Raw genomic sequence first — 19,819 nt, forward strand, 5'->3', positions numbered from 1 at the left:
TCACTATTGACATATTTGGTTTCTCTAGCCATCCAATCCCGTTTTCTGGAGCCATCCTTTTGTATGGCTGAGCTCTTGAAGTTTCCAAATGTCAGTGCGATTTCCTATGAAGACACAGTCGCCTAAAAAATCTCACCTTCATCCTAACAATAATTAAACTGTTACTTGTCTGCTGTGTTAGACAAACTAACCATATTTCTCTCTTCTCTTTCGCTTTTCACACATTTCTTTCAGCTTGCTAGTGACCTTCACTGCTGCTTTCTGGAATGTCTCCCATTTCATTAAACCTCTTTTTTTTAGCAGTTCATTTGACTTTAGATATCTCAGTTATCTGACTTTTTGTTGTACAAGTCCCTGTCTGTAATTACCTTTCTATTCTTTTACTTAAAGCAGATTTGTCTGTACCCTAAATCAGTGCTGGTGACCTTTCCTGCAATAAGCTTGATGACATCATGTATAATTGTCACTTATTCCAACACCTTCTCCTTTCCTTGCAATTACTTTCCAGGGTTCTCTCAGTGGAGAATTTCTCCTCTTTCTCAAAGGTTGCTGTGTTGTTCCTAGATGAAAGTATCCTGTAAAAACTAAGTTAAATGTCTCTTTTAACAGGACTTCACTGACCTGCTTCCCGTAGCAGTTCCCCAAGTACAGCTGAAGCCAGTTGCAGTTTCCTGTTGCAACTGCAGAGAGCAGTCGAGACCAGACGGATCAGAGGATTTCCAGACGTTTTTCTTTCAAATTGTCTTCCCCCGTTTCTCAGGAAAAAAGTCTTGATCTGAGCATCTTACTCAAAACAGCAGCTGATACCATTTTTCATTATGAAGTACTCTACATGATTTGCCTATTCTTGTTCCTTCAGAAACTTGTTTCTTGAATGACATGGAAGAATAAACAGCTCATTTCAGGGCTGGATCAGAATTCAGTAATTCTGTGAATGACATCCAAAACAGATACTGACTGAACAATATCCTCACAGTGCAAGGATATTTTATTCCTTCAGAGGTAGATGGAAGTGTTCCTGTGGAACACTTGCTACGGTATTTGCATGATGCTAACCTACGTGGGGAGAGGCAGGAATGTACAATGATTTGGCGCAGCAAACTGGCAATATGAGCTATTGCGCAGGAATGCACAAATGCTTGGATGTTAGTGGATACACAGAACTCAGTCACTTGATTCAAGTGTGATCAGAAAGAAAAGGGCTATAAAGAAGAGACACCTCGTTTTTCTTTATCATATGCTTCATGTTTTATAAAGATGAGACATAACTTGTTGAAAATGATTAATTTCAAGCTAGTGTCTATCAAATATTTCCTATGTCATGTAGGAAGGTTAGATTATGCAATTACCCACAAACATTGTTTTAGTCTCTATGGTTACTCAGGTGATTCTGGCATTTTTCTTCCACACCATTGGTTGCCAAGGATACAAGTTGTTATAAAATACAGCAGCTATAAGACAAGATATAGTCCTCCTGCAGGCAGCAGTTATGTATAATAAATCTTGCTTGAAGCAGCATTTGAATCCTGAAGGCGTTCTCTCTGGAGTTCTTGGAGTTAACCAAGCTAATAAGTTTGTTATTAAAGGAGAGGATGCTCACCAAAGCTATCAAAGATAAAACGTATATGGCATGACTACATTGCTTGCAATAAAGCGCTTGAGTTCCTTCTGGCAAAGACTAAAATATGCTGATCCTAACTATATTATTCTCAAATAGAATTCCAATCCAGACCAACAGAGCAGAATGCTTTCTATATTTAAGGACAATATTCCCTTATCAAGAGGGATATTGTCCTGCACTGTAAAACAGCTACTTGTAAACAAGAATCACAAATATTTGCTCATGTCTGCTGCACTACGTAAACTGGCAAAAGGAGACAAAACTGCCTATAAATGCGAAAAGTGACAGAACAGGAAGCGCACTCAGCTGTGTTTACATTTTTCTGCTCATAAAATTGCAAAGACAACTTTATGCGGATTTTCATATGTCTGAGTTATCTGAACTGCATGGAGGTTACAGAGGTGAAACAGCTGAACTGTATTCAGAAACTGAGCCCCTAATGATCTATATCACATCGCGTGTTAAAAATAGATGCTGTTTGAAATCGTGCAGTTCATATATATTAAAATATAACCCCCTGTATTTTCATTGGAACACAGTTATCTAACATCTAAGTTTTTCAGTTCTTTCAAATTTAAAAAGTAAAAAAATACATGTGCTTTTCGAGACCCGTGACCCCAGAAAAACCACCAACTTGCTGAAAATCAATCGCTTCTTATTGTGTAAAAACTCAACAATTGCTACAGTGTGCATTATATCATCCTAGTAGCTATAATATTTACCCTTATAAAGACAAAGTGAAATAAAATTTAAAAAAACCTTCTGCATATTGTTGCTGTCTGAAATGACAGAACACATTTTTCAGCCATCATGTGACTCTGAATTAAAAAATACCTTTTCTCTCATGGAAGCTTCCTTTTTTTACAGATGTTGATTTTCTGCTTTAAGTTCTAGAAATCCTGAGTATCAAGTATCTAAACTGAAATATTGAATTGCTTTTGTTGTGTCTTGTGATTTTTGGAACTGTTCTTGTCAGTGAACATCTCCATTTCCTTTTATAGGATGGTGTATTTAAGTCCAATCACACAGACCTTTTTTTTTTTTTAATCCATACTGAATTTTATTTGTAATTTAGTCGTATTATAAACAAAATATTGTTGACAGTAACTTTTTAAATGCACAAGTTGTATGCTATAATTAGAAAAAATAAATATTAAAAAAACACCAGAAATGACTTCCATTTCTGAAACACACACTATTCTTCTAAGTTAGGTAAAGTTAATGGACAGTCTGACCATCTGCTTAGGAGCATAAGAATAACCCCGAGTTTGCCTTTTAAAATATTATATTGCAATTTTAACTGCTTGATTGTTCTTATACTAAGACATCACAGAATCTGTGAGAGGAGTCTGATAAGCTGCAGAACAGGAAAGGTTGTTTGAGTTTTTAAAATATAATCAGGTGTTTCTTTTTCTTCTGTCAAATTGCCTATTTTCTAAAGCATATTTTACTGACTTACCTCAAAGTTTGCATCTTCAGTTTGTTATCTGATAAAGAATGCTAGTAGTAAGCTGATTAACAACTCCATGAAGAGATTTGCAAATTTATAATGGTCATACTTTATTTAGGACCAAATTCAATTCTGTTAACTGTAGTTGGGCAATGACTTCTTAAGCTACCAGTGTTATAAACCTGAGGCATTGAAATTACATTTGGAATTCATTAGGAGGTTGCAAGCTTCACGTGAAGCCACCCTGAACTGAGCAGAAAATGTTGTAATAGCTCTGTCAAAAGTGTTGATATAAAGTATACAGCTAAATCTTTGCCATCTTCAGGCTTGTCCTCAACATAGAAATAAAACCTGGATGTTTAGCTCCAACACTAGAGAGCTTTAAAGTCCAGGATTTCGATTTAATCCATTATTTGAGAGCTGGCTGAAATCACCTTTCTAGAAGAGCTGTAATCTCATCCATGAAACACGCTTCTGTTCATCAGAAAGTAACTGTATAGACAAAACCGTAGATCTAGTAACAGAGAAAATATACTGCAGAATTTCAGCAACACTGCAGAAAGTGGTATAGAAGCAAGAATATGCTGCACAGTGCATGGTGTGGTTGTTTAGGAAATCGGACTTTTCTGAACCACTTTGAAAATTCAACCTCCCTATGCTTTCTATCAGCTACCGAGTTGTGGGAGCTTGAAGCTTTAAAGCTTTCTATGTTCTTGCCAACAGATGGCGTGGAAAATAAGAGCTAATACAGTTTCAAAAAGAACTTGGGTATTCATGGACTAGAAATACACAGATACAGAAATACCACAATCAGCTCACAAACACGGAGCCAAATACAGCTACATGCTCAGCAGATATTAAAGCTATCATGTATATTTTTCCCCAGCCGTCTGCTTTTGGTAACAACATGGGACAGGGTACTGCACTAGATGAATCTTCGGCTTGACTGCACTTCTCTAAGAAATGTTGGACATGCAATTTTAGAAAGAGAGTAAGAATGAGTGTTACATGAAATATTCTGCTCAAGATAAAATTACACTGTGAGATACAAAACCATTTAAAATTCATCTTGGCTTATTGCAAACAGCTTGGATTTTCTTTCCCAGGCCCTCCATCACTCCCTATAAACAGTACAGTGATATAGTTATAAAAATGGACCATGATGACACCATTTCTTTTTTCAAAAATCTGTCTTAATATCCTTGTTCTAGTCAGCTATTCCTTTCTGGAAGGGCAGCCTTGCCAGCATGGACAGGTCACAGAGCCAGTTGAGAAACCAGAAAGGCAGCCAGGCCAGTCATTTTACTCTAATTAAAAGTGTGTGAACTATGTCAATGTGTTTATATTCTTCTGTTTCCACAGCTGACTTGTTTTTACAGTCTGATTAATACTATGGGAATCAACTATTGCAGGAAAGAGTGACAAACTTTCAAAGCATGAGGGAAAGACCCGCTGCAGGGACCAGAAGGGTAAAAGCTTCCTGAAGGGCAACCATGATGTGACAATTGCAATAATATTGCTATAATATTTTAAAGGAGCTATTCTCAACATGCCCCAAAAGCTTCTCACCAGTAACACTTCACTTAGGAACACCAGTGTGAAGTCTTGTGAAACCTAAGCCAGAAAACTCAGAACTTGATTTATTCAGTTATGTTCCCAAATAACTAAAAGCTTGTAAAATCCTAAGATACGTATTGCTTTTTAGAGGACAGTGCTCAAACATAATAGCAGGAGAAAGAGTGCTTGAGGTGGGTTTTTTCTTTTCATTTTGAAAAGGTTTTTCATTTGCTTAGACTCTCAAGGAAACGATGACAGAGAAAAACAGGGTTTAACATGGTTTCTCATGTTACCATACTGTGTCTTTTATATGTGTCTTTCATACTCCTTTGGTTTATTTGTGGTTTTACAAGGAAACATTTCAGCGCAAAGCGAATTGGACTGAACCTAGTGAAAAGAACAATATTGTATGAATATTCAAGCCTAATCCTAACCCTTGCATAGACATGAGAACTGGGACTGTGATTTAAATGACACCAGTACTGTGAAATTTAGGAGTCTAATATCATCGTTTTATATGATGCAAAAAAAGGACAGTGTTGTTGAGACTCGCAATGTCAGTTCACAATTCCTGGCATTTTTAAGGAGTTATAATACTTGTGCCCCAGTTGACTTCAGACCTCACGAGAGGTTCTCTCTCTGTATCAGTAGCTTTGCCAGAGCAACTCTTCCTGCAGTTGGTGGGGAGCGACAGCACCCACAGAAGGCACCAAGACCAGCACGAGCAAATAGTGCTCACACCTTCTGATTTGCTGCACACTCTCTTCTTCCTCACTAAGAGGAAATAAATGATTTAAGGTTTGTTGCTGTCACCACTTGCATCTCCTTCCCTCCTCTGGTAGTTGCAGCCAAAGGATTCACAGGGAAGGTGAAGACAGGGGATGGCGATTTAACATTCCCAAGGATCCTGGAGAAGGGAAAAGCGCAATAAACTCATGGTTTGGCAAAGAAACACTGGTTTACATGGCATCCTGCATTATGGTTACTTGTGTTGATGTAGGCACCTTCTGGACTATTTTGAAAAATATGAAAAAGGTTGATGGCTGAAGTTGTAGGATAGGTTTTTAATTTGGGGAAGAAGGAAATGAAAAAAGAGTGTTCAGACCTGTCTGGTTGGTGTACAAAGATAAAGTCCTTGAGACCTTAACTGAAATGTTAAAAGAACAGAGAGTGGAAATAGTCAACAAGGAGAGAATAAAGATGGGAGTAATTGCACAGAAGCAGACGGGTGTGTTTTGCTGAGTAATTGGGATGATTTTCAGCTGTATCAGCCCAATGTGATTTGAAAATCTCTGCAAAGGTCACGTTATCGCTTCTTCATATTTTGGTGTGTTTTTATCCAGCAGCAGGGGTTACAGAATGACTCCACTTAACTTCATTAAGGTAAGATTTCCAGGCTTTTTGTTCACTAAGAGTACAAAGAAGACTAATAAAGATACATAAATAGCATCTTTCTATTTCTTAGAGATGAGGCATGTTGTGGAACATCAGCTCAGCGAAAACAACCCCAAGCAATTGAGATGGAACCCCAGCTGCCACAGCAGTAACAACTGAGAAAACAGGAGGCTTAAACAGGAGATGCAGTAAGCAGGAATGTTGCTAAATTACAGCTGAAATGAAAGTAATACTGTATCTGCAACAACCCACAGTAAAATCACTAGTATATAATTATTTATGGATTCACAAAATGGATCTAGTAACATAAAGAAAAGTTGTAAAACTACAGTTTTCATTAAGAAAGAGGGTAAAAATATACATTTGCCTCAATGTAAGAAAATGTATTTCAACAAAACAAAGAAGGAAGGGGTTACACCATGTCTCTAATCTTTTGCGCTCTTACTAGATTTCCTGATACTGTCACTAATGGAACAGAGAAACTATGAATAATAAAAACCTACTCAGACATCATTTGTCGATGCAGAAGCTTTACTTGGACTGGCAGTAGAAATAATGTGTGAGTACAACTGATAGTGCTGGACAAATATGGCCAAGAACAGGAACTCACCTCATTGCAGCTTTCAAAAATTCTCACAATTATTGAGGAGCCAGAAAAAAACCTGTCTCAGATGTCTTGAAGGTGGATTTTTCAGTATTGGCAGACAGTTCCTCAACCTGAAACAGATTGAGGGTTTTTTTTACCTGTTTAAGATGGAAGGTGGGGAAGGGGTATTTTCAGAAAAGCACAGTACACTCTAACAAAGGTTGAGTATTGGTAACCAAATTAGCTTATCTCTCAAACTCCTTCTTCTGGAACAGATGTCACAGGGAAAACTCCAAAACAACTGGTTTAGCAGAGCGGGTTAGTGGGGGAAGGAGGGCAGGGTGCAGGGTGACTGGCAAAGCTGGGACGGAGGAACCTTCCCGCACACCACAGTAATGTTATGTCTCAGGCCTGAGCTTCCCTGTCTCAGCACCAAGATGCTCAGAAGGGCCATTTGGCAGTGACGGGGGGTGCATGTCAGAGGCAGACTCCAAAATGCCCCTGGATGTCTGGCGGTGAGTTATTTGTCCTGGGTGACGACAGCTTCACAAGGCTTTTGTCTGATCAAGTGAATGCACTTACTGTGGGAAGGCAGCTGGAGGTAACCAGATCAACATTTACCTAGAAGTCTATATTTTGAAGTTTCAATTATTTTTCAGATTTCAACATTACAGCACGCTTGCTGAGCTTATTATTTCATGAGGGTTAAGCCTATTAGTTCATCAATGATATGAAAGGCAAGAATTGGCTCAGCAAGAAAATATCATCTTAGCCGCAGGCATCTGCAGCGATACTGCTTTCTCGGTCTGTTCCACCGTTTCATGGTGTTCCTGGAGTTTGCAGATTGTGAACAGGCACCAGGTGCTGCTGCTGGGTTTCTCGAATGGGACCTGTTTGCTCTGATGCCTTTCTATTTGCACAGGACGTGCTGTGTCCTGTTCATTCAACAGAGAAGGCAATCTGTGTGAAAGAAAGTCAAGGGTGCTGGATCGGCTACTCCTGTGCAGAGAAAGCAAACGGGGACAGTCACTCCTCTCATCCTTTCCCCCGGCTTTCACTGAGATGGCGGGAGGCACCTCCTGACAGGACATACGGAGGACTTGTCTCCCTAAGCCTGTGCTGCGCTAAGGAGCCTTTTGCATACTTTTGCCACTCCAGATGGTGCTTTTACACAATCCCGCAAAGGACTGGAGGAAAACCCTCTTCCCCCAGTGGGTCAGTAAATCAAGCCCCAGGGCTGGCAGGAAGGATGCAAGGCGTGAGAGATGGGGCTGCCTCACCAGGGAAAGACAGCCAGGCTTCCTCTCTCCGCACACCCTTCAAGTCAAGTAGCCGTGGTCAACATCGGAAACAATACAGCAGTCTTTTCATCGATCCTTTTGTGTTGCTGTTAGAATAATTATTAGGAATTCGCACAATCCTTTTTCCTTCAAATAAGCAGATTTCAGTCTCCATATGCTGACCAAAACAGCCAACACGCAGAAATCACAGAAACTGAGGAATGAAAATTGGCAGAGCAGAAAAATATATTTAAAACATTTCTATATATACATATCTTTATATATGTATTTATATATACTTATATTTATAAAATATATTAAAATATATTTTTAAAAGTGTCAACAGACAATTCCTCTAGGCTTCTTCCTAGATCATCACAAGCAATCCACTATTTCAGTTCAGAGATTTAATTCCTTGCTTTACAGAGCAAGCACATGAGTTATGGGCTCCCCGTAACAAGGAAGATTTAAGTAGGTTCAGGAAATGTCATATACACTATTGTTGAAAAAAGCTGGTAAGGAAGGAATCAGAAGTAGAGGTGAAAAGAAGAAGTAAAAGCATTTGTATGCTTAAGAGATGACATTTCTATGTCTTTAGAGCACTTTTTTTCATCATCCTGTAGCACCTGCAAAATACCATTTACTTCAAGTCAAGGACTTACAATTCATTGGAGACTAAGAAGAACTTGACAATACACTAGCATCACTAGCAGGTGGAACAGAGAATTTGGGACCTTAGGCTGGTGCAGATCAACGTGAAACCTTTGCAATGGAAGTCTGAAATTCACAGCTCTTTGCATTTTATTTCACTTGGAATCGCTTGCTTAAAATGTTGCTAAGACGGACAAACTTAAAGTACTGTTCTATGGTACATGAACTTTGGTGCTGAGTAGTAAAACGCCTCTTTCCAAATGGAAAGGCGTTATTTTGGAGTCCAACTGTAAAAAATAAAAGAAACAAACCATTTCTGCATGTTCTTGACTACAAACGTACCAGAGTCCCTCGGCAGAAAATGTGAATGGAGCAAGAATCAGGACAGAGCAAATTCAAAGACACAGAAACGTGGAATTGGAAAGCTATGCTGAATAAGCTATGGGTACTCTTACAGAGGTTTCAGAGGTACTTGCCGTTGGGATGTGGGGCTTTGCCAGCTGAGCAGTGTCAGGTCCCTGGCCCAAAGTTTTTCAGAAAATCAGACAGGTAAGAATCAGGAGGACGGCAGAAAGAGGACATGTAGCCTGGGGGCAGCGCAGCTCATGCCAGACGGGTGCCAGACTCCTGCTGGGAAAAATCCCGACCAGGAGTGACAGTGTCCCCAAAATACACATGTGGACACAGAGCAGTGAAAAGACATGCAGGGGACAAGGGTCTGGGCACTTCCATGCAGCATGACCACACGAGAGTGGTGGGGTCCCACCTTCCAAGCCCCTCGGCAGACAACAGGGACACCGTGGTCGCCTCACGAGCCCCGTACACAAAGTCACGCAGCACAGAGAGCTCGGCTACCCTCGCAGGACAGATGGTTGGTTCAACATCTTAAGACCTTTGCTTAAGGTCTGAAGACCTGGGAGCCTCTTGCTGCTTTATATCCCGCAGCAGCACCGAGGTCGAGCCTCTGGAAAGGTAAACCCCCTCTCGCGGTAATCCTGCGGGAGGTAACACGGCTCTGCCGCACCGGGACCCCGCTGCGGGGGCGGCACCGGAGCGGGACCGGCATCACCCGCCACGGCCGCAGAGGGTCTAACACCGGCCAGGTGCGCCGGAGGCGCCATTTGGAGCTCGCAGCCCGGCCGGGGGGCGGCGCCATTTGCTGCCCCCAGCGTCGCTCCCGCGCCCCCTCCCCAGGATGGAGGCGCGGCGCCTCTTCGCCTCGCTGCCGGCGGGAGGTCCCCGCGCTCCCGCTTGGGATGGAGTCGGACCAACCTCGCGTCCCCCATGGGGATCGCTTCCCAGCCCCTCCTCTCCCTTCCCCGCGTCGCTGTCGCTGCCCACAGGTGTGGCTCCCTCAGCTGCGGGCAGCTTGGCGGCCTCGGCGGGCGGTGCGTGTTGGGCGGGGGTCTCCGGGCGTCGATCCTGCGCGGAACGCGGCGGCCGCCCCCGGGAGGTGCGCGGAGGGACGGCGCCTGCTCCTGAGTCAGCAGCGGGAGGAGGCGGGAGGCACCTCGCCGCCCGGCCCGGCCCCGCCGAGCGCCCCCGGCCCCCAGCACCGCGCTGGCTCCCAGCCCCCCGCGCTGAGCATCCGCGCAAGGAAGGGAAGGAGGAAGGGCGCCGCGGGGGCTCCGCCGGCTGCTGCCCTCCGCCGCCGGCAGGTAGGCTCGCCCGCGGCCTGGGTGCGGCCGCAGGTGCCGGCGCGGGTGGGGAGGCGGGGAGAACCGAGTCGGCGCTGCCCAGCTCCCCGCTTGGGCTTCGGGTGACCGATCCCCGAGCTGAGCGCTGGGCGGCCGCTCCGGCTCCCCGGCGAGGGGCTGGGGTGGAAGGTGGGCGAAGGGCTCCGGAGGAGCTGTGAGCGCCGTGCTGGCGGGACAGCGGTGGCGGTGGTCCGGGCTGCGGGGAGTTCTGCCTCCCTGCTTCCTCCCTCCTTCGTGTGTGTGTGCGTGAGACAAAATACGTGTGGTGTGCGTGTGCAACCTGTTAGGCCGGGAGCGTGGGGAGAAACAACAGTGGGCTGTGTTGCGGGAATGTTTTTATGTCTGGGTGTTTAATTTGCAGATACATTTTAATATATGTATGTAAATAAATCTATCTTTTCATATATAGATATATTTGTGTATGAAGGATCAAGCAGTTTTGATGGGATGTTACCTAAGTGTGCGTGTGCATTTAGCTGTGTCTAATCTGAACACAGAAATCATAGCTTTTTATGTTCTCCATGTGTGCGTGTATAGATATTTGGATATTTGTATATCCAAAGAACGTAAGAATATTACTCTTGCCAAGTTGCTTTCCTGTCTTCTGCCCAATTATGCGTTTGTTACAGCTTAAACGTGTATTTATGTGTGACAGGTGAGCATGCTACTAACATGTAGTATGTGAAATGCTTTGTCAGATTGCTTTCTCAAAAGCAGAGCTTGAACAGAAGAAAATACTGCATGTGATTTCTATATCACTGCAGTTTTGTGTGCGATCTACATTGTGATTGCTATACAAAAGCAAAAGACAGTTCCATCATTCTTCTGATCCCCTTTAGGAACATATCACAGATAACCTACGAATAGTCCGATCGTTGAGGGAGCAACTTGAAGCACAAACTGTTCTGCCCTCTGTCCCTCCCTGTCTGTTTGTGCTGTAGGAGCACTCTCCTGTCTGCATGATAAGATAGTGGAGTTGATATAGGGTATACTGGCCTTTTAACTCTTTGGGGTTGATTGTGTATCTGCCTTTGCCTTTACAATATCTTGTAGTAGGAGACTGATCCTCAGCCACGTAAGTCTAATACACGTTTGTTTTGTTTGATTATCCTCTCCTTGTATTTGGGAAGGTTGACAGTTGCAGTCGATATTTTACAATGAGGCATTGTCTTGAGCCAAATCTGAATCATTAGAAAGCTGCTGTAATACAAAGGTGATACTGTCTCTGCTCACTTTGGTAGCTTAGATGATGCGGGTTGAGCTGCTCAGCATGGTGCACATCAAATTGTATGTCTGGGTGGTACAGGTGAGGTGAGAGTGCATGTGTGCAAGCTTCACAGGCTGATGCTTTTCCTTTGAGCCCAATGCAGCAGAAAATGCAGCTGGATTTTATATTATTGAAACTAATTGGAGTTATGATTGTGGTGTGTGGAGGAGGCTGTGCTCTGTAGATGCTCGTCCAGTTTAGTCTTTCCCCACCTTTTCCTTCAGGCAGTACTGTGATGGAGGGCTGGAGGTGCACTTCTGTGACACTCCTGAAAGCTTCAGGTTCCACAGAAAACGCATGCAAATATGAAACTGTTACAACTCCACCAGTTGCTTGTCAGTGAGCTGCAATTCTGTCGGTTCTAATGAGCTGCATGGAGTGAAGGAGCTTTGGTGAATTGGAGATGGTGTGGTTTAGTTCAGCTGTGTGCACAGCCGACCTCTCACCGTGTTAGTTTTGGATGCTGAGCAGGCTGCTGATTTTAGTGGTGTGGAGATGGAAGAGTTTCCATGGACAGGTTTCTGAACCTGCTAGTGAAATCTCCATCAGCAGCGCTTTAGAAGAATTTGATCCCCTCTCCTCCCTCTGTGTACAGATGTGGTACCTGTTTCAGATGGAGCCCTTCAGACCCTTTTTGGCTGTACCTTCTGTGATGCCGAATAAAGTAGGCTTGCTGTGGGCTTCTTCGCATAATGGTTGTATGGACTTCACTTTTAGATCTTTCCTTTTAGAAAAAGTGGTGATGTTTTATGTTTGCCAGTTTTGATAGTAATAGTAAATGTATATTCTTAGTAGGAAATTGGCGATTAACCAGGTGTTATATATCTATCAGTCTCCAATTTCAGCACTGCAGGGATAGCACAGAACCCCTGTAATGGATATTGTACCCATGGGGAGAAATCGTTCCTACTGTCAGGAAGTTAGTTTTCAATTTCTGTCACAAAGTGTCTTTCTGTACAAATTTATAATCTAATTTAACTGCAGATATCATTGTTCTTCCATTTAAGTACCTAATCTCTTTCTGAATGGTGCCAGGGTATGACTGTGGAGTACTTTTCAGGATGATGTGACTTTGTACTGAGCAGAGGCAATCAGTCAACCCAGTTGGAGGTAATACGAATGTGGTTAGCTTGATGCCAGTTTTCAGCTACTTAACCTTGACAAAGAGGTGGTTTGGTGGCTGTTTCCTGTCCTGATGCTTTTTCCTTGCTAAATCTGTCATCTGTACAGTTTATTAACTCTTTTGCATGTTATGAAGAGTTTCACTTGTTAAAGATAGGTGGATTTTAAAGAAATAAAATGTGCTCAGTTATCTGAGGTAGGGCTCCAGAGGTTTGCATCTTAGGGGAGGGTATGCGCACATGTGTGCTTTATCTGTTTGTAACAAGCAAGTAGTATATAGCCGTATATAACAGTATATATATCTGTTTATAACAAGTAGTTTTCTGAACAGCAGAGGTAATGAAAATTTCTGTGAATTTATGTCTTGTGGTCAAACAAAGATTTTTTTCATTCTCTTTGCATATGCCTCTACATTTTTTCTAGGTAGTCCCCTTTCTACAGTTTGCGCTGATGGTGCAACACATGGGTTACTATTTTTGATTATGGAAATTGGATGGCATTTTTTGAGGGGTGGGCATGTAGAAGTTCGAATTGCAGTTTTGCCTTCTCTGGCTTGGTATTTTTACAGAAGTGATAGGAACTTAATTACCTCCTGGTAATCTGTTCTCTGGTTGAAATCACTCAATGGCCTAGAGGGTGCTGTAAGTAAAAAAAAAAGGGACCTATGTGCAAAGCAGTCAAGTAAGCTTTTTCTCTGCAGGAGACGAGACCATAAAACTTGGCATGGTCATGTGGGTGAAAAGACTTCCCCCTTTCCTGCCCCCTTTCTTAGCCAAGAAAATTTACTAATTTCTCTGCTCTTACATCAACACGCAAGGTTTCAAGTGTAGAAGTGGATGTACAGCATCCAACTGCATTGAGAGTCTTTTCTTGAAGGTGATAAAATAGCAAAGTACAAATGGAGAGAGTATTTATGTATTTCACTTGCAAGATACTGTTTTTTTTCTGGCTATCTCCTGTTGTACCCACGCCACCTTATGCGAGCTTTTTCCCTGCAGGGTGTGCGGTTGTATCTCAGGCAGTGTCTGGGTGTTCAGCACTCTAACATCAAAAATGGTCAGTTGGCTTTGTTGACATTAGTGCTGACTTTGCTGGAGCCAATCTCTGCCAATCAATCTGTGAACGGCCTTTGAAGGCTATCATAAATTAGGTGCACTTATGTAACTTCTAAGTCTGGTTTTATGACACCATAGTCTTCTAATACAAAAATGTTACTCAAAATCCTAGCACGTCTATTTGACTTCAAGTGTCAGACTGTTGTTTTTTCTATGATATGGTGTATTGTTAATTAATGAGGATAATATAAATCACCTGAAGGCCATAAAACAGAAAGTTTGCTTTTCATTTTAAGTGAAGCGGGTTCCAGAGAACTTTTGCAGTAAAACTTAAATTTTAATGTAGTAGTTTTGGATTGTGTCCCTCCACAATGCTTGTATCATGGGTATTATTACTACTACAATGTTGAAGTGAAATCTAGTAGCTGATTTTATTGCAACAAGTCAAATTGCACTGGACAATAAATAATATAAAAGCTTTTGCTCCTCTTTATGTAGGTGGTATTGCTTTGGCTGAAGTTGTAAGCTTTCATTGTTTCAAGACAACCTCATGTTATATGTGGCAGCCAGCCTCTACATTTTGGAGATAGTGAGTGTCTGCGGTTTCCTTTGGATTGTGAACATCTCTGTGTTCAGCACTTCTGCAATCAATGTCCAGGGTTCCTATATAGTATATTTACAGACTCGAGTCCTCTGGATGTGCAAATATTAGCTTTGATGCTTCAGTAGAGATCAAGTTACAAGAAGAGTTGATTTTACTTTTTTTAAAGTATTAGATATTAAATAGCGGTATTAACGGTTGCAAGAGTTTAAGTATCAAAAATGAGATGTCCGTGTTCATGACTTTGTCCCATGAAATTTTTCTTTAAGAAAAAAAAAAAATCCAGTATTTAGAGTCTTGATGATCTGTGAAAGACTGTAAATCTTGTGGGTTCAAATTGTAGGGCTTTCTCTGCAGCAATGAGAGAGAGAATATTTTTTTTCTACTGAAGGTTGAGACTTCCAAGAATTACTGTTGTTTAGGAAATAGCACTTCAGGAAAAAAAATTAAAAATACTAAGAACTGCAGTACAACAGTTATTTGAATCCATTAATAGAGTGCTTATAGTCTTAAATGGAGAAAAAAAAATCCTCTTAGTTTCAACCCAGTGTTATAGAAAAGCTATTTTTGTAGTTTTTTGGTAGTAATTTTTGACCTTGAACAAGTGCAAAATCAATAAATTATTGTGTTCTCCGCACTTATGTGATTCAGTTTAAACTATCTATGTATCTTTCTTATAACTCTTCGTAAAATTTACTCAGGTTTCTCCAAAAGCATCAGCTCTCGCTTACACATCGTACCTCTGCCACAGAGGGATGTCTCGGTGTCTAGTCACAGCCAGCTGTGCAGCGCGGCTCGCTGTATTTATTGCTTTCTGTCATTATGACTCTCGAACTAGAAGTGGATTGAGACCACGCAACTTTGTCACACAGACCTTCATGCGGCTGTCGGACAGTAACAACTTTGAGCTTTGCGAGCTTGGAAGAGATTCGTACCAAAATTTTTGTGTACGTCTCCTTCTTCCAGGCAGTCTGCTAAATCTCTTTTTTTCCATCCAAAGCTCAAAACTGATCTTATGTTTCTTCTGTGATCTGTTTTCCTGTTGTAAAAATAGTTAAATACTGGAAAAAGATAGAGATATTCTGAAATACCCTTCGTGGGAGGCTTATGGCAGGTTAGATAAAAGTTGAGAGGACGATATCTTGCTTCTGGGCTATGGAAGGGACAAGATACCATCTTATTACTTCAAGTGCTCTCACTTTCCAGATCTCACTTCATTTTCACTGCAGAGTACATATTTTATGATAGCAGAGAGAATTGATAAGTGAGGCCATGTTTTGTGAAAATGGAAGACATGTGGAAATCAGAGTTTGATGGTTTAGAGGAACTGTCTTATAGTTCACCTCCCTTCTGAGGGCAGATATTTCCGTGTCCCTGGCCTGTCAGTGGTGAGTGCAGGGCTCTTGGATCTCTAATGATCTCAGTCTGCACTACTAGCTCTTCCTGAGGTTAGTTTTTGATTAGTGGGTGCCCCCTCTCTGCTGGTCTGGCTTACCTCGAGGCTATACAAATGTCTGTATTGCAAATTTAGCAGTAATAATGCTGAATTATTCTGACCTTGTTCCCCTTATTATTGTATGCCACGATATGATGTAAATCCCGACGCTAATAATAGTGATGTAATTTCTCAGCAGAGCAGTTCCACCATTCATTGGTGTTTCTTAAATATTTTTTTCTTCTCTGTAAATAATTCTTGACACCATATATGCCTGCTAAGCATCTCACCTGTAGGATTTCCACTGTTGTTTGCTCTCTCCACAGCATGTGTAATAAAGGCTACTTAGATCTTGTAGAATGAAATTACTCTTTCCGTGAACCACTGCTGTTTTGTTTTTGTTTGTCCAGTTGTGCCACTTCGCAGTTGACAGAGCTGTGGGTGTCAGTGGAACACGTAGTCCATCCAGTATAACAGGGCAGGGTATTTTCAGCTGTTCAGTTTGTTGCTTTGTCACCATTAACTTGCTGTTTGTGCCCTGAACTTGACTGAGGAAATTGATTTAGAGTTGGGATATAATGCCAATCCAATGTCAGCCTTCAACAAGACCTGTGGGAGCCCCTCTGAATAAAGCAGAGAGACACTAGCAATTATAGCTATACCCTGTAGCTGCAATAGCTTGCCATCAGTAGTCATTGTTTTGTTTTCAAGTATAGGTCCCTATAGTTATTATAGAAAATTGTGTAGGAGGGGAAGGTGACTTTGCACAGGTTGTAAGCATTGATGACTCTCTGATATCTTCCACATCTGCTGAAGGGCTTGAAAATTATTCTCTTTATTTAGATGCCTGACCTCTGGCTGTATTGATGGTGTGTGTTCTAGTATTGCCTTTGACACCGTTTCCCACAGCATTCGTCTGAAGAAGCTGGCAGCTCATGGCCTGGACAGGCATACTCTTCACTGGCCAAAAAACTGGCTGGAAGACCAGGCCCAAACAGTTGTGGTGAATGGAGTCAAATCCAGTGGGCGGCTGGTCACGAGTGGTGTTTCCCAGGGCTCACTACTGGGGCCAGCTGTTTAATCTCTTCATCAGTGATCTGGATGAGGGGTTTGAGTGCACCCTCACTAAGTTGGGAGATGACACCAAATTGGGTGGGAGTGTTGATCTGCTGGAGGATAGGAAGGCTCTACAGAGGGATCTGGAGCAGCTGGGTCATTGAGCTGAGGTCAATTGTATGAGGTTCAACAAGGCCGAGGGCCAGGTCCTGCACCTGGGTCACAACAACCCCAGGCAGCGCTACAGGCTCAGGGAAGAGTGGCTGGAAAGCTGCCTCTAGGTAAAGGATCTGAACATGAGCCAGTGGTGTGCCCAGGTAGCCAAAAAGGCCAACAACATCTGGGCTTGTATCAGGAATAGTGTGTCCAGCAGGACTAGGGAAGTGATCGTGCCACTTTACTCAGCTCTGGTGAGGCTGCACCTGGAATCCTGTGTTCAGTTTTGGGCCCCTCACTGCAAGAAAGACCTTGAGGTGCTGGAGCAAGTTCAGAGGAGGGCAATGAAGCTGGTGAGGAGTCTGGAGCACAAGTCTGATGAGGAGCAGCTGAGGGAACTGGGGCTGTTTAGCCTGGAGAAAAGGAGGCTGAGGGGAGACGTATAGGTAGTCTATAACTACCTGAAAGGAGGTTGTAGCATGGAGGGTGTTGGTCTCTTTTTCCCAAGCTGCAAGTGATAGGACAAGAGGAAACGGCCTCAAGTTGCACCAGGGGAGGTTTAGATTGGATATTAGGAAAAATTTCTTTGCAGAATGGGTTATGAAGCATTGAACAGGCTGCCCAGGGAAATAATTGAGTCACCATCCCTGGAGGTGTTTGAAAGATGGGGTTCTTAGGGACATGGTTTAGAGGTGGACTTGGAAGTGTTTGGTTGTTGGACTCGATGGTCTTAAAGGTCTTTTCCAACCAAAATGATTCTATGATATAAGTTGGGGAATGACCTATTAGAGAGCAATGTAGGGGAAAGGGACCTGGGGCTCCTGGTGGACAACAGGATAACCATGAGCCAGCACTGGGCCCTTGTGGCCAAGAAGGCCAATGGCATCCTGGTGCGTATTAGAAGGTGGGTGGTTAGTAAGTCAAGAGAGGTTCTCCTTTCCCTCTACTCTGCCCTGGTGAGACCACACCTGGAATATTGTGTCCAGTTCTGGGCCCCTCAGTTCAAGAAGGCCGGGGAACTGCTGGAGAGAGTCCAGCATAGGGCAACGAAGATGATTAAGGGAGTGGAGCATCTCCCTTATGAGGAAAGGCTGAGGGAGCTGGGTCTCTTTAGTTTGGAGGAGACTGAGGGGCGACCTCATTAATGTTTATAAATTTGTAAAGGGTGAGTGCCATGAGGATGGAGCCAGGCTCTTCTCGATGACAACCAATGGTAAGACAAGGGGTAATGGGTCCAAACTGGAACACAAGAGGTTCCACTTAAATATGAGAAGAAACTACTTCACAGTGAGGGTGACAGAACACTGTAACAGGCTGCCCAGGGAGGTTGTGGAGTCTCCTTCTCTGGAGACATTCAAAACCCACCTGGACGCCTTCCTGTGTAGCCTCATCTAGGTGTTCCTGCTCCAGCAGGGGGATTGGACTAGATGATCTTCTGAGGTCCCTTCCAATCCCTAACATTCTGTGATTTTGTGTGTAAGAGGTGACAATGTAGTTCTGCTTCACTGCTCCCTTTCTCTAAGGGAGAAAATTGAGTTTGCATTAAGGTCCAGGTGAACCAAAATGCAGGGTGAGATTTTGGGTGGAGGAGAGGGGGACAATTCAGTCAATTTCTTTTCCTTGGAGACCTGTTGTATTTTGTGTGTTATTGTCCTGGTTTTGTTAAAAACAAGTTTCTCTTTCAGTGAATTTTGCCTGTCAGCTCAAGCCTTCATATTAACTGCATTTTCCTGGAGAACCAGACACATGTTTTGGTAAACCTAGCAATGGAATGCAAACTTATTGATAAGCATGGATGGACATCTCGCGAGAGGGGCAATGAGAAACTGGTGACCAAGAAACTGACCAACTGTGTATAACATTCCATGCACGTGAATACTTCATATAAAAGTGGGAGATCAGGAGGATCTCACCCCTTTTTCCCTTTTTGCCTTTGCTTTTTCCCTTCTGCTTATGGCCGACATTAGGAGAGGACCTTGCTAGTTGTCCCTGCGAACTGAGGCCCAGTGACAGACTGAATCCAGCTCTGGTTGGCTGCAGAGTCCAATCCAGGACTTTGGGTGCCGGCTCTGCAGTTGCTGAGACTTTCAAGATTGGCTTTGTATATTTTGTATTATTTTCTCTATTCTTATTAGTAGCATTAGTAAAACATTGTTAATTTTTCCAACTCTCTTCTCCCTGTCCTTCTTTCCCTCCCGATCGCCTGTCCTGAATGGGAAAGGGGGAGAGGGAGGGGCAAAAAGGGGGAAGTGGGGGGGGAAGAGGGGGTTAACAATGCATCTGCCAGGGTTTTATTGTCACCCCGCAATCTTAACCCTCGACAGTTATCTCCCAAAAGATGTTGTGGTCCTGATCAGCAATTGCAAATGTTTAATAGACTGCGAAGTCAAAATGCTTGTATTGAGGAATCAGTTAGAACTCCTCCTTCTCCTGTTGGCTAGAGCACTGACAAAAGCTGCCCTCTGGAACAGAAAAGTACGGCTTTCAGATTAAGGCAATATAGGTATAATACATATATATCATACCTGCATATACACTTAAGGCTGCCGTCCCTCATGTAGCAAAGAGGGCCAGTTAGGCTTGAACTGCTGAGAGCCAAGAAATTTCACAGTCATTACCAGCAGTGGTGTCTGCTTGTATTCTTACAAGAATAAGAGGCTTTGTGATATCACTGAAGGACAGAGATTCAGCTAGAAAGTTAATCTTGTGGCTTTATTTTTAACTGCTGGAATCTCATGGAATCTCATCTTCTTAAATTTTAATGTCTCTTGTGTTTGTGTGATGAAACTTGCACGTGTGGGGAACAGTAGAGTATCATGGGGAAGATAAGAGGAGCATTGCATGCATATACTGCAGCTGTGTTTACTGTCTTAACTGTTTAAGAAAGCAT

At 42.8% G+C, this 19,819-nt stretch overlaps 1 protein-coding gene and 2 long non-coding RNA genes across 14 annotated transcripts in view; 2 read left to right on the forward strand and 1 right to left on the reverse strand.

Annotated features, from left to right (window-relative positions):
- LOC135578793 (uncharacterized) overlaps positions 1-2,792 on the forward strand; it is a 78,833-nt gene extending 76,041 nt beyond the window's left edge. For all 7 annotated transcript variants that reach the window (XR_010470896.1, XR_010470893.1, XR_010470894.1 and 4 more), the window contains one exon: positions 610-2,792. This is a non-coding gene — a long non-coding RNA (uncharacterized LOC135578793). The remainder of the gene's footprint in view (positions 1-609) is intronic.
- A 260-nt stretch (positions 2,793-3,052) lies between these two features.
- Positions 3,053-9,946, reverse strand: LOC135578810 (uncharacterized). The gene is made up of 2 exons (XR_010470927.1): positions 9,813-9,946; positions 3,053-8,103 (listed from the first exon to the last, which is right to left on the reverse strand). It is a non-coding gene; the product is annotated as an uncharacterized LOC135578810 (long non-coding RNA).
- Positions 9,947-9,953: 7 nt separating this feature from the next.
- Positions 9,954-19,819, forward strand: part of KIAA0319 (KIAA0319 ortholog) — a 68,489-nt gene continuing 58,623 nt past the window's right edge. For 3 of the 6 annotated variants that reach the window (XM_065055175.1, XM_065055179.1, XM_065055180.1), the window contains exon 1: positions 9,955-10,198. The gene's annotated coding sequence lies outside the window, so the exon portion shown is untranslated. Of the gene's footprint in view, positions 10,199-19,819 lie in introns of all 6 variants that reach the window. The other 3 variants (XM_065055176.1, XM_065055177.1, XM_065055178.1) reach the window with 2 other exon arrangements.

Source organism: Columba livia, chromosome 2, assembly GCF_036013475.1.
Source record: "Columba livia isolate bColLiv1 breed racing homer chromosome 2, bColLiv1.pat.W.v2, whole genome shotgun sequence".
In the NCBI taxonomy this organism is placed as follows: Eukaryota; Metazoa; Chordata; class Aves; order Columbiformes; family Columbidae; genus Columba; species Columba livia.